Here is a 13,516-nt window from a genome sequence, read left to right as displayed (position 1 = left end):
AAAACAAGTGTTAATAAAATCCAAAATTCACTAGCTACTTAAACAGGTCAGATTCCAAAGTTAGAAGACAAATATGGGGCAAGTTGTTATTTTCTATCAGGTAAATGATAGGTTGTTGTGAGCCTGAGGAAGCTTCAAAATTGGAGAAATGGAACGCTCTCATTAATTAGATTTTTGAGGCAATTAAATTTTACCCGGAGAAAAGTATTTATTTTATTCACTTTTCTAAAATGCAGAAACTTGCAGTATTTGTCTGAGTCCATACATTTGCTTGAGATTTTTTTTTCTTTTCTCTTTTACTTTAAAAAAAAATTTATTTATTTATTTATTTATTTATTTATTTATTTATTTAGAGGAAGGGGCAGAGGGAGAGGGAGACAGAGAATCCTAAGCAGGCCCTACAGTGTCAGTGCAGAGCCCTACACAGTCTAAAAACTGTGAGATCATGACCTGAGCCAAAATCCAGAATCCAAGGCTGAACTGTTTGAGCCACCCAAGTGCCTCTTTTTCTTTCTTTCTTTCTTTCTTTCTTTCTTTCTTTCTTTCTTTCTTTCTTTCTTTCTTTCTTTCTTTCTTTCTTTCTTTCTTTCTTTCTTCCTTCCTTCCTTCCTTCCTTCCTTCCTTCCTTCCTTCCTTCCTTCCTTCCTTTCTTTGTATTAGGGGCTTTATATTCTGTCAACGACTTGAATTCTAGATGTAGATGTATCAGGGACAATATATGTTTATGTGGATATCCTAGGAAGCTTACTCTTTTCTGGTGAAATCTCCAAGAGCAGCCGATCACTTAGCAAAGTCTAGTCTGTGTGGGTTTATCTTTCTGTGCAAGAGTGTCATTCTTCTCTCTCAAAATTTTGCTCAGGGATACATTTTATTATGTATATACTGATTTTTAAACAATGAATCATTATTAAAGATCTTAGTGAATGTTTAAAAACTTAGTCCATCAACTTAAAGTTATGTTTTATGTAGTAGGGATGAATAGTACCTAGATGTTCAATAAATATGACTTTATTTTCTTTAAATTGACCTCATTTTGAATGGGCTCATGATCCTATCAGACTGGAAGAAAATATTGCCTTGGTTGTTTGTGAGACCTTCATTAGGTATGGAGGCGTTATGCTATTTTTCTTGTCTACTGTGGACATAAGAATTTTTGTCAACACTGGTAAACCCAAATTGCTATGTCCCAGTTTCTTTGTAAGCACCATGCACTGATTCCATTTGGGTATTTTGACTGCTCTCCACTGTGCCACTCAGGACCTTTGAAACCTGTGTTTCCCTTGCTTCTGGGATCTCAGTCCATGCTCTTTTCCCCAGCCAGGGGATTGGGCTCCTCTCCATGAATTAGGTAATTCTCTCCTTCTTGATGTTTCCTTCAAAGGTCTTTCTCCATCTTTATGGCTTCTCAGAAGCACTTTGTAAAAATTCTTTCAGTGGGTTTAGATTTATGGAAATAGCTAAGACAAGGTGGTTTGGTTGGCAACTTTGCTTTCCTGCCGGTCACAAACCTATCTATAGATAAGGAAGCCTAGACATTGACTCTTGAATGGGAGCATAAAAAATGAACAGTGCATAGAGAATAAAAAGAATCTCTCATCCTCAAAGTATGAGCACACTGCCATTTAATTGTGCATAAGAAATAAAGCTTTTTAAATTATTATCTGTAATATATATTTTTTTCCTTCTCAAGCCCCACACCTTACTTTAACCTTTATATTCACCTGATATGTAAGAGAAAACCAAACAAACAACTATGAATATAAACTACCATTGTTTCTTTAAGTTAAAGAAATATCTTTCTGGAAAATGTGCAATACTCAACTTCTCTGAGTCTCTGTTCCTTTCAAGATGGTGTTAGATCTCAGATGCACGTGACATTCTGGATAATTGCTGTGGAGAGCCTCGTCTGCTTTTGATACTGGAAAGAGACCTGTATTCTGTGGCTTTCAGAGAGATTGTTTGGTACCTGTTGCTTATGTCTAAGGTCCTGATCATTTTCCTCAGTTATAATACCCACAGATAACACCCCATCTTGGTCCTAACCCTAGCCCTTCTCAGCACCTACTGGTTCCAAAGCACACAGGAACTTCTGCATCCATATATGCTGTATTTAGACTAGAGAGAGTTAGAAGAGCTTCCACAGGCTCATCTCCATGGCAAATTCCCAATAGCCCACAGATGCTATTGTCTACATGATGTGGAGATTGGTTTTCCGGTGTCTTTTTTTTTTCCTAGAGTAGTGTTTCTTAACACTAACTGAACATTCAAAAATGCTTGGTAACTCTTTAAAAAATATGGGCAAGCAGTCTTCATTACCAGAGATTGAATTTATAGGTCTGTAGTAGGGCCTTGGTATTGATAAAGTCTTGGGCTTGCCATTACCCCTTTCTCTATGGAAAAGGTTTCTGTATGTCATATGTGATGTCTTTCCTATTGTGAGTCAGTATTAATGGTGTCAGGGATATCCCCCTTCAAAATCATGGGACAATCTATGATTTAGCCTATAATAATTGGCTTTTAATGTATTAATGGGATATAATGAAACATAAAACTCTGTAACTTTTTTTGGCAAAGTGTATTTCAAGATCATTGCTTTGGTATACATGTAAACAAGAAGCAAAATCAAAATGAAAACTGCCCTTGAAACTTAAATCTAGCCATGGATGCTTTGTTCCAGCCAGCACTGGCCCTCTTTCTTCTCCCTGGACTGAGAGAATTATAATAGGTCTTAGACTGTCAGGAACGTAATTAGTGGGAGAAATGAAAATTCATTAAGGTAGTACACTTTAAATGTTAATTCTGGCTACATTATCTGTTCACAGATATATTCAATAACAGCCATCACATGTATTCACATATTCTAGTAATTAGGACTTTGAGCTCTGCCCTTACACAAACCTAGTTTGAATTCTAGCTCAACCATTCACTGGTTAATTGCTTCAGAGTAGCTCTTTAATTTCTTTGTGCCTCCTTTCCTTATCTTCTGGGAAATAACACCTCACATTTTCTGCTGCACCATTCTACTATTTTCAGCACATGTGCTTTGTAAAGGAATGTCCTCATTATCTTCTCAAAGAATGAATGACACTACAGTATAATGGTTACTTTGTAGACTTTAGAGCCAGACAAATTTCTGATCAGATTCCAGCTCTTCCACTTGACATCTGTGTGAATGTTGCCGGTAACTTAGCTACTCTAAGCCTCAATTTTCTCACCAATATAATGTGAATAGTAATAGTGCATTATATATTATGGTTATTGTGGAAATCTATAAATTACTCTAGCCCAAGTCATCAGAATTTGAAAGTAAGTACTATAAATGGTCATTGCTACTATTATGATTGTGATCTTTATTATTACTTTTCACACAGTTTTTTGTTACAACTAGTGCAAGTCAGCCGGCACGTGCCAAACTGATTGTGTCAGAAATGAGTGCCTTTCAATTTAGACAGTGAGAATCAAGCCAAAATATTGATCGGGTGGATGACTTCAACATGTTGAGGGAGAAGAAATTTCTCTTTCCTCTAGATTTTGAGTTAGTAGTGTGTCCAGTTGGACTTACATAGCCATCCTGTGATCATGAGGGGTTAAATAATGACAATTAATGAAAAAGGGGAGATTCAAAGTGAGAGGCTAGAACTATAAATTTTGTTTATAGGTTTTAAGTCCGTTAAGACAACTCTCTTCCAGAAAATTTTATTTGTGTAAGCCAATAAATGTCTTATTTGCTTAAACAAATTTGAATCAGGTTTTCTGTTTCATTGTAACCAAAGAGACTTAAGATTTACAAAGCCTGTCCTATAACCATCTTGTGAAGCTTATGAGATAGTTTCCATAGTGTTCAGGATAGACTCTGCCATTTAATAATTCTGAGTACTTTTTAGCTGTTATTAATAGCAAAATTATTTAATGTTAGCAAAAGGTTTGATGAATACCTGACATCAGATGGCATTTTAAATTATGAAAATAAATTTCTTGCTCTACATTGTTTTTATTCTGAGTCTGCCCTGCTTTGTTTACTCTTAAGCTTTTATTTTTTTTACATAGAAATTACTCAAACATAAATACATTTCTTACCAGCTATACTTTTTCAAGTAATTGAAAATATCTTCTTTAAGCTCTCCAAGAATAATCTAATCATTGTTTTCTCAATATAAATGATTGATTTTATGGGCTTGCTACAAAAGCATGAGAAGCTTATTCTTTTCAAAAACCCTTTCTAAGTCACAGTTACTTTGTGTGCATTGATTTATGATTTCCTTCACAAGGTAACAAAGCATTTTCTACATAATGCTGTCTTGCACTAACATCTGTACTACAGTAACTCTTTCACTGGATGGATCTTTTGATTTTTCATTCTTTCTTTGAAAACTACATATATGAAGCAAAATACTGTTTTCTTCTGACTCCCACTGTCTATGTGAAATGTCATATAATGTAATTCTGTTGGTTCTGAATACGAGTGCTTTGGGTCTTAAGCGATAGTAAACAACTCTAGCCTACTTTAGGGAAACAAAAGGATTTTATTGAAAGGATTCATGGCAATTCATAAACCAAAAAGAGAACAAAACAACCAGCTTTTGCAAAGGACAGGACCCAGGAAAGTTGGCAGGAAAAGGAGGGAAATCTGTCCATGACACTGCAATTGGTGTGCTTCATCTCCTCCCATTTTCCCTCCTGTGTCAGTGGCTGGGATTCAAATTCCTGGGAGACAAGGTCTGAGTGGCCTGTAGTGAAAAAGAACACTTCCAAAAGATGATTCAGGACATTTTTACACAAAATAAATAAACAAGAATAAAATAAAAGTAGGTAAGAGCTGCAGGGTAATCAAACCCAAGGTACCCATTCTAACACGTAACCCAAACACTTTAGCTGGATATTCAAGTCACTCTCCTTCATAACCCCGGTTTCTCTTTTAAGCCTTATCTCGTTTATCTATCCATGAAATATTCCCTAGCCAAACTGCTAGGGACTGCTAAAGAACTGTGTTCTTTTTTTTTTTTTTTTTTTTTAATTTTTTTTTCAACGTTTATTTATTTTTGGGACAGAGAGAGACAGAGCATGAACGGGGGAGGGGCAGAGAGAGAGGGAGACACAGAATCGGAAACAGGCTCCAGGCTCCGAGCCATCAGCCCAGAGCCCGACGCGGGGCTCGAACTCACGGACCGCGAGATCGTGACCTGGCTGAAGTCGGACGCTTAACCGACTGCGCCACCCAGGCGCCCCAAGAACTGTGTTCTTTATTCCAAACACAGTCCCCACCTTCCTAACTTCAGTGGCTTTTATAGAATTTTCTTGTCTATTGAATGAGCTACTTGAACCCCTGAAATGCTTCCTAGCAAGTTCTACTTCTAATTCTTTCTTCTTCAAAATTCTTTCTCCATCCTTACTAAAACATAAAGTCCTTGAGGACAGGATCCATGTTCACATGAAATATTTCATAGCAAGTAATGCCGTGGCCTAGAACAAATATAGTATTGAATGAATAGTACATTTTTGCCAAATCCTGACAAATCCTCCTTTATGACCCTCCTACATCTGTCTCCTCTGATTTCTCTGTCCTATGTTAGCTCTGTTATTATTTCTGTTAATGAATGATTTCATCTTGGTCTCCATGCTCATAAATTTTCTCCATTCCAGCCTATACTAAACACATTAATACTTGTAATTTTTTTTGTCTTACTCTTGCTTATTGATTGTGGAATTGATTTTAATAACACAAATTTCTAAAGTCCCCTGCTCTAATTACAACCTGAATTTCTGGTTCTTTTACCTATTGATGAATTTATTTATTTTTATTAATTTATTTCTTTAAGTTTATTTATTTTGCGAGAACATGAGTGTGCGTGTGTGCAAGTGGGGGAGGGGCAGAAAGAGAGGGAGAAAGAATCCCAAGCACTTTTAGTGCAGAGCCTGATGTGGGTCTCAAACTCAGGGACTGTGAGATCATGACTTTAGCTGAAATCAAGAGTTGGATGCCTAACCTACTGAGCCACCTACCCATTACTAATTTAAGAAAGTATTCATTTATACATTATTTTACTCATTACTTAACCTATTTTATTTTATTAAGTTTACATTCCCCATAGTAGAACTACTTTTTCTCTCCTATTATAAATCATGTTCACCTACATTTCCAACCATATTTTGTTTCCTGTATCTGGAATAGCTTTCGAATTAGCATGTTCAAATCATACCCATGTATTTCAAGGTCTTCCATGAAATTATAACTTATTCATTTTTAAAGTCAGAGTCAAGGCATCACTACAAACTAACATTTAAAGATGCAAGAATGTATAACTTCCCAGTTTAGGTCTGAAGTTTAAGGTGAACTTACTGCTTATGAAAAGAGAAATGACTTAATTCAATGAAATGCACAAATATTGATAACTTCTCTGCATAGCATTATAGACAATTTTTTTTTATTTTTTTAATGTTTATTTTTGAGAAAGAGAGATACAGAGCATGAGGGGGGGGAGGGGCAGAGAGAGAGGGAGACACAGAATCTGAAGCAGGCTCCAGGCTCTGAGCTGTCAGCATGGAACCTGATGCAGGGCTCCAGCTCATGAACCATGAGATCATGACCTGAGCAGAAGTTGGACGCTTAACCAACTGAGCCACCCAGGTGTCCCTGTAAACAATATCGTTTTTAATATTCAGAGAAAATTTCCCTTTAAAATATGCTCTGCCTAATTAGGGAGATCAGACAAAGAACAAGCTCAGCAGTATGTGAGTAATCCAGAGGACTATTTCTTAGAAATTCGGTATATAAGTATATAAGTAATCCAGAGTATATAAGTGTATAAATAATCCAGAGTAATTCAGTATATAAGTAATCCAGAGGACTATTTGTTAGAAATTCAGAGATTGGAGAGGGCAGTAGAACTCAAACCAAAGGAAAATGTCTTCAAAGGGGCACCAGACCAACACATGGTTTCAGCCATTGTGGTCTGTATCTGATCCAGATCTCTTTTAAGGATAAGTAGTGTTTCACAAAAGAATAAACAGGATTGGAGGTATAAGGAAACCTAGTATATTCTTTGAGAAATGAAGCCCTCACCAATTGGGACATTTATTACAATCACATCAACATATTTAGTTCCTTAGCATCTTTGTCTTGTTCTTCCTTTTTTCTTGAAAAAAACAAACAAATAAATGTTTAATATCAAAGTCCAATTCTTAAGTACTTCTTTCATTAGAAGCCATTCCTAACTCTATAGTATATTTCCTACAAATGTAGTTACTCCCTTATCTGTGGTCTCATAGCACTTTGTACATAAATGTTCATAGTGGGGCGCCTGGGTGGCGCAGTCGGTTAAGCGTCCGACTTCAGCCAGGTCACGATCTCGCGGTCCGTGAGTTCGAGCCCGCGTCAGGCTCTGGGCTGACGTCTCAGAGCCTGGAGCCTGTTTCCGATTCTGTGTCTCCCTCTCTCTCTGCCCCTCCCCCATTCATGCTCTGTCTCTCTCTGTCTCAAAAATAAATAAATGTTAAAAAATAAATAAATAAATAAATAAATAAATGTTCATAGTATTTACCACATTGAATTTAGTCAGCTGTTTGACTGCCAGCCTTCTCCTGCTGCTTTTCTGAATTTGTGGAATGCAAGATAATATTCTATTCATTTTTGTTCCCCGTAACATGTAGCATTTGACTGCCACATAGCAGGTGTGAAAGTTGAATGGTTATAAATCTTAAATGGCTCTAGGGTGGAATTACAGTGCTGCAGACAGAGCAAGCAGAGGAACAAAGTTGTTTGACATGATCTTTGCATAAATGATTTGAGAAGCCTGAAAAAAATAAGAATTTAAGTTGCATTCTTGTTCTTTACTTAAGGGTTTGTACTACTCAATCATTTTGTAATGTACATTTAATGACAAGAGAAAAGGGACAAATGTGGAGTACTTCAAATATTGTAAGCATTTTTCAGTGCCATATTATATCATGGTTATATAAAATTAAATTATAATTTTCTTGCATTAGTATATGACTTTAGGTTTGAAAAACTAGCATGATAGTATTTTTTGTTAATATTGTGATAGTTAAATTATGTTTTATTTCATGTTACCTCTGGCACTTTTTATTGAATATCAGATTTTATTTCCACTAAAGCATAAAAATACATCTTAATGGATTTTTTCATTTAATATTCCATATTCCATAAAACTGTGTTTGTGTGACTCATATAACATACATCTAATTTTTATGACATCTACACAAATCTTCATGGAATTTTATTTTTTCCTCAAGATTAGCAATCAGTTCTTAAAAGTATTTATCTAATTTTCACCTATGAATTTTCCAAACACTTGTTGCATATACTTTAAATGTTATGCCAATCAGCTCGGGCTGTTATAACAGTTATAATACCCACAGACTGGGTGGCTTAAACAATAAATGTTTGTTTCTCACAATTCTAAAATCTGGGACGTCCAGGATCAAGGTGCTGGTAGATGCAGTGTCTAGTGAGGGCCCTCTTCTGGTTTGCAGAAGGACATCTCATTGTCTCCTCACCTGGCAGTAAAAGAGAGAGGAAGCAAGTTCTTTTCTGCCTCTTGTTACAAGGGCACTAATTCCATCATGAGGGCTCCTACCTTATGACCTAATTATCTCCCAAAGGTTCCATCTCGAAATATCATCACATTAAGGATAGGGTTTCAACATATGAATTTTAGGGAGATACAGTTTATAATAATTGTATTAATATTTTCCATAGATTTGACTTTTTGAAATACTGCAATGTTTCTCCTTCAATTTAGTAGTTATTTAGTAATAGAGAAAATACACAAAAATAAGGAATAGCTATTTGAGTATCAGAGCAAAGGAATATTGCTGTTCATTATCTTGTAATCAATATACTGCATTTATTTTTCCAGCAAATAGAGACAGACATTTATGATAGCTTAGTTTTCTCATATTTGAATGATAAATAGTGCATGAAATAGCTGTATAATTTAGCCACTGTATTCATAAAGTTATTCTTGGCAGCTAATGCTGCTTTCTATGTAAAGAAGAAAGGTATAAAGATGAATTATTTTAGCAGTTAACAAACATCGATTCTTCCAAATTTGTATCATGCATTGAGTAGAAGACCCAGATCTGTCTAATTCTAAGAGCTTAATAACTGTTTTCTCATATCCACCTAAGGCTCCCTATAATCATTTATTTCTCTCAACAAAGCTGCAGGAGTTTCTTTTCAAAACACAAATTTTGTATTTCTCTTTCTTTAGTCCTTGCACTTTAAGTGTAGGGGCACAGACACTGCCTCCCAATGTCTTTCCTTTTGTCTAAGGTTAAAATCTATGTGATAAAAGTGGTCTCTACTTCCCCATGCAGTATGCTGCAGGGGCACTCTCTGCTCTAACTAGACTAGTCTCCTGTGAGTTTCTTTTAGCCACTGAGACATTCATTCATTCACTCATTTTACTCATTCGCTTATGTAATGAAGGTTTTTGCTCCTGTTGTTGCCTCTCTCATACATACTGCCATGCTTGCAAATTCTCTTACATTTAGAAGTATGTGATAAGTTTTCAACTTACTGGTTAGACTGAACTCATGATATTGTGCATGGCCTCTCTTCTGCTTGACAATTTTGTATTCTCTGTGCTGAGCCCAGTTATCAATCCACAGAAAACACTTAAAATATGTTTTCAAGAATAACGAATGGGAAGATGGTGATGAAGTAGTAGGACACTAGGTTTATCTCACCCTATGAGCACAACTAGATAAATATCAAATCATCCTCAATAACCCCAGAAATTGACCTACAGACTAGCAGAAAAAACTCCACAACTGAGGGAAGAGAAGAGGTCACATTGAAGATGGTAGAAAGTTCAGAGACATTGTTTAGAGAACAAATGGGTTGTGGGTATTGTGGAGGGGATGGAACTGTGGTTGCAGAGAAGAGTGAGAGAGAGGAACACACAGAAAGATGCACAAAGAGAACATTTTCTGAAAGCCATTGGCTTGGAAAATGAGAGGGGCTGAATTTTATGAGCTCTTGCAACCAGTGGGACTTAAAGCCTGCAAGTTGAAAGGCCAGCAGGCTTGGCTGGGATAGAGTCTGGAGGGCACTACATTGCTCCTGGAGGGAAGGCAGGCAAAAAACCTGGGAGCAGAGAGCATGGGAACAGTGATCTGAAGAGTGCCTGGGGCACAGTGGGGAGATTATTCACTCTTCTCAGAATACTTCCCTATGTGGAAGCATTCACAGAGATGCCGCTCTGAAAACAAAGGAGCTGTCAGGTGCCATTTTCCTCCCTGCCTTTCAGCATCAACACAGAGCCAGCAAAAAGCAGCACGATGCTGACATTGGCTGCCTAACTTCCTTACACTGAGCTCTACCACCCTGTGCTCTGCAGGATTGCTTTTCTCAGTCAAGCTTGCTTCAGTACCAGAATGGAGAACTTCCCCCAGAAGACCAGTGCAAATGCCTTGCCCACACAGTATCTCCTGATCAGAGAGTTTTGGAGGTCCTCAGTTCTGGTGGAGTTGCTGCCAGGTCTCTTTACACATGCAGATTGGAGCACACCTTGCTAAAGCTTGCCACACTCTGGCTAGGGACCAAACATTGCCCACAGCAGACAAGGAAAGCCTCTGCAGATGACTGGCCTGAAGGATAGAGCAGCCAAACACAACAGCGTAGTATACACAGCACACAATGAAGACATTCCTTAAGTGCCAGACCTGGGCACTATATGACCTCAGTTTAATAAGGCCATTACTTTCAGGAGGAAAAGATATAACTGGTTCTTCTAACACAGAGAAGAAGGCAGAGACTTAGACAAAATGCCAAGATGGAGGAACTAATTGCAAATGAAAGAACAAGATAAGGCCATGGCAAGAGATCTAAGTGAAATATATATAAATAACATGCCTGATGGTGAATTTAAAGCAGCAATCATAAGGGCTTGAGAAAAAAATAGAGACGTCAGTGAGACCCTTACCCCAGAGATGAAAGTATTAAAAAAGAACCAGAGATGAAGAATGCAATAAACAAGATTGTAAACAGGCTTGATGCAGTGAATAACATGCTAGAAGAAGCAGAGGAATAAGTTAGTGACCTACAAAACAAAATAATAGAAAATAATGAAGCTGAACAAAAGAGACAAAGAAGAATTATACAACACAAAAATAGACCTAGAAAATTCAGTTACTCCATCAAACATAATGATATTCATGTTATGGGAGGCCCAGAAGAAGAAGAGAGAAAAGGGGGCATAAAATTTATTTCAAGAATTAATAGCAGAAAACTTCCCTAATCTGGGGGAGGTAACAGACATCTAGATGTAGGAGGCACAGACAACTCCCATTGAGATCAACAAAAGCAGGCCAACACAAAGACATATTGCAATTAGATTTGCAAAATATAGTGATAAAAAAATCTTAAAAGGAGCAAGAAAACAGAAGTCCTTAACGTACAAGGGAAAACACATATGCTAGCTGGAGATTTCTCAACAGAAACTTGGCATGCCAGGATGGAGTGGCAGGATGTAGTCAAAATGCTGAATGGGAGAAATCTGCAGCCAAGAATATTCTATCCAGTAAGGTTTACATTCAGAATAGAAGGAGAGATGAAGAGTTTCACAGACAAAACTAGAGAAGTTTTTGACGAATAAACCAGTCCTGCAAGAAATATTAAAGAAACTGGTGCCTGGGTGGCTCGGTAGGTTAAGCATCCGACTTTGACTCAGGTCATGATTTCATGGCTCAAGGGTTCAAGCCCCATGTCATGCTCTGTGCTGACAGTTCAGAGCCTTGAGCATGCTTTCTGTGCCTCTATCTCTCTCTGCTCCTTCCCTACTTAGTCTTCCTCTCTCTCCCTCTCAAAAATAAGTACACATTTAAAAAAATTTAAAGAAATGTTAGAGACTCTTTGAGTGCAAAGGAGAGGTCAAAAGTGACAAAGACAAGAAAAAAATCAGAGAAAATCTCCAGAAACAATCACCAAACAAGTAAAATGGCAACAAATACATATCCATCAATAATTACTCTGAATGTAAATAAACTAAATCAAAAGACATAGGGTGTCAGAATGGATAAAAAAAGACCCATCTATATGCTGCCTACAAGAGACTCATTTTAAACCTAAAGGCACCTGCAGATTAATGTGAGGGACTGGAGAGACATTTATCATATAAATGGCTGTCAAAAGAAAGCCAGGGTTGCAATACTTATATTGCACAAACTAGACTTCAAAACAAAAATTGTTAAAAGAGAAAGACATTATATAATAATAAAGGGACAGATTTTACAAATATTATAAATATTTATGTACCCAACATAGGGGTACCCAAATATATAAAACAATTAATAACAAAAATAAAGGAATTGATTGATAATAACACACACTAATAGTATGGGACTTTAACACTCCACTTACATCAATGTACAGATCATCTAAACAAAAAATAAACAAGGAAACAATGGTTTTGAATGACACACTAGACCAGATGGATTTAACAGATATATTCACAGTATTCAATCCTAAAACAACAGAATACACATTCTTTACAAGTGCACATAGAACATTCTCCAGAATGGATCACATAATAGGTCACAAAACAGGCCTCAACAAATACAAACAAATTGACATTGTACCATACACCTTTTCTGACCACAACACTATAAAACTAGAATTCAACCACAGCAAATATTTGGAAAGAACACAAATACATGGAAGTTAAAATGCTACTAAAATGAATAGGTACACCAGGAAATCAAAACAAAACAAAACAAAACAAAACAACATGAAACAAATGAAAATGAAAACACAATGGCTGAAAACTTTGGGGATGCAACAAAAGTGATCTTATAGGGGAAGAACATAGCAATACAGGCCTACTTCAAGAAGCAAGAAAAATCTCAGATAAACAACCTCACCTTACACCTAAAGGAGCTAGAAAACAACAACAACAAATGAAACCTAAAACTAGCAGAAGAAAGAAAATAATAAAGATTAGGGTAGAAATAAATGAATAGGAACTCCAAAAAACAAACAAACAAACAAACAAACAAACAAAAAACCCAAAACAGATCAATGAAAACAGGAGATGGTTTTTTGAAAACATCAATAAAATCGATAAACTTTTCACCAGACATATCAAAAAGAAAAGAGAAATAACCCAAATAAATAAATTCAGAAATGAGAAAGGAGAAATAACAACCAACACCACAGAAATATAAACAGTTATAACAAAATATTATGAAAAACCATATGCCAACAAATTGGACAATGTAAAGAATGGATAAGTTCCTAGAAACATATAAACTACCAAAACTGAAACAGGAAGAAATAGAAAACTTGAACAGATGAACAGACTGATAACCAGCATAGAAATTTAATCAGTAATCAAAAAACTCCCAACAAACAAAAGTCTAGGGCCAGATGGCTTCCCAGGGTAATTCTGAAAACATTTAAAGAAGAGTTAATACCTATTAATCTCAAACTACTCCAAAAAATAAAAATAAAAAAGGGAGGAACATTTCCAAATTCATTCTATGAGGCCAGCATTAC

The 13,516-nt window shown here is 36.4% G+C and overlaps 1 protein-coding gene and 1 long non-coding RNA gene across 3 annotated transcripts in view; one reads left to right on the top strand and one right to left on the bottom strand.

The window, feature by feature from the left end:
- MGAT4C (MGAT4 family member C) overlaps positions 1–13,516 on the top strand; it is a 724,438-nt gene that overhangs the window by 32,484 nt on the left and 678,438 nt on the right. The window lies entirely within an intron of this gene.
- LOC109501699 overlaps positions 4,282–13,516 on the bottom strand; it is a 33,671-nt gene continuing 24,436 nt past the window's right edge. Inside the window, exons 4-5 of one of the 2 annotated variants that reach the window (XR_002159931.2) lie at positions 8,413–8,514; positions 4,282–4,727 (exon numbers count right to left, since the gene is read on the bottom strand). This is a non-coding gene — a long non-coding RNA (uncharacterized LOC109501699). The remainder of the gene's footprint in view (positions 4,728–8,412; positions 8,515–13,516) is intronic. The other variant, XR_002159932.2, reaches the window with a different exon arrangement.

Source organism: Felis catus, chromosome B4, assembly GCF_018350175.1.
Source record: "Felis catus isolate Fca126 chromosome B4, F.catus_Fca126_mat1.0, whole genome shotgun sequence".
Lineage (NCBI taxonomy): Eukaryota > Metazoa > Chordata > Mammalia > Carnivora > Felidae > Felis > Felis catus.
Note: the sequence above shows the minus strand (reverse complement) of the source record. Positions and strands in the feature narration are given on the sequence as shown.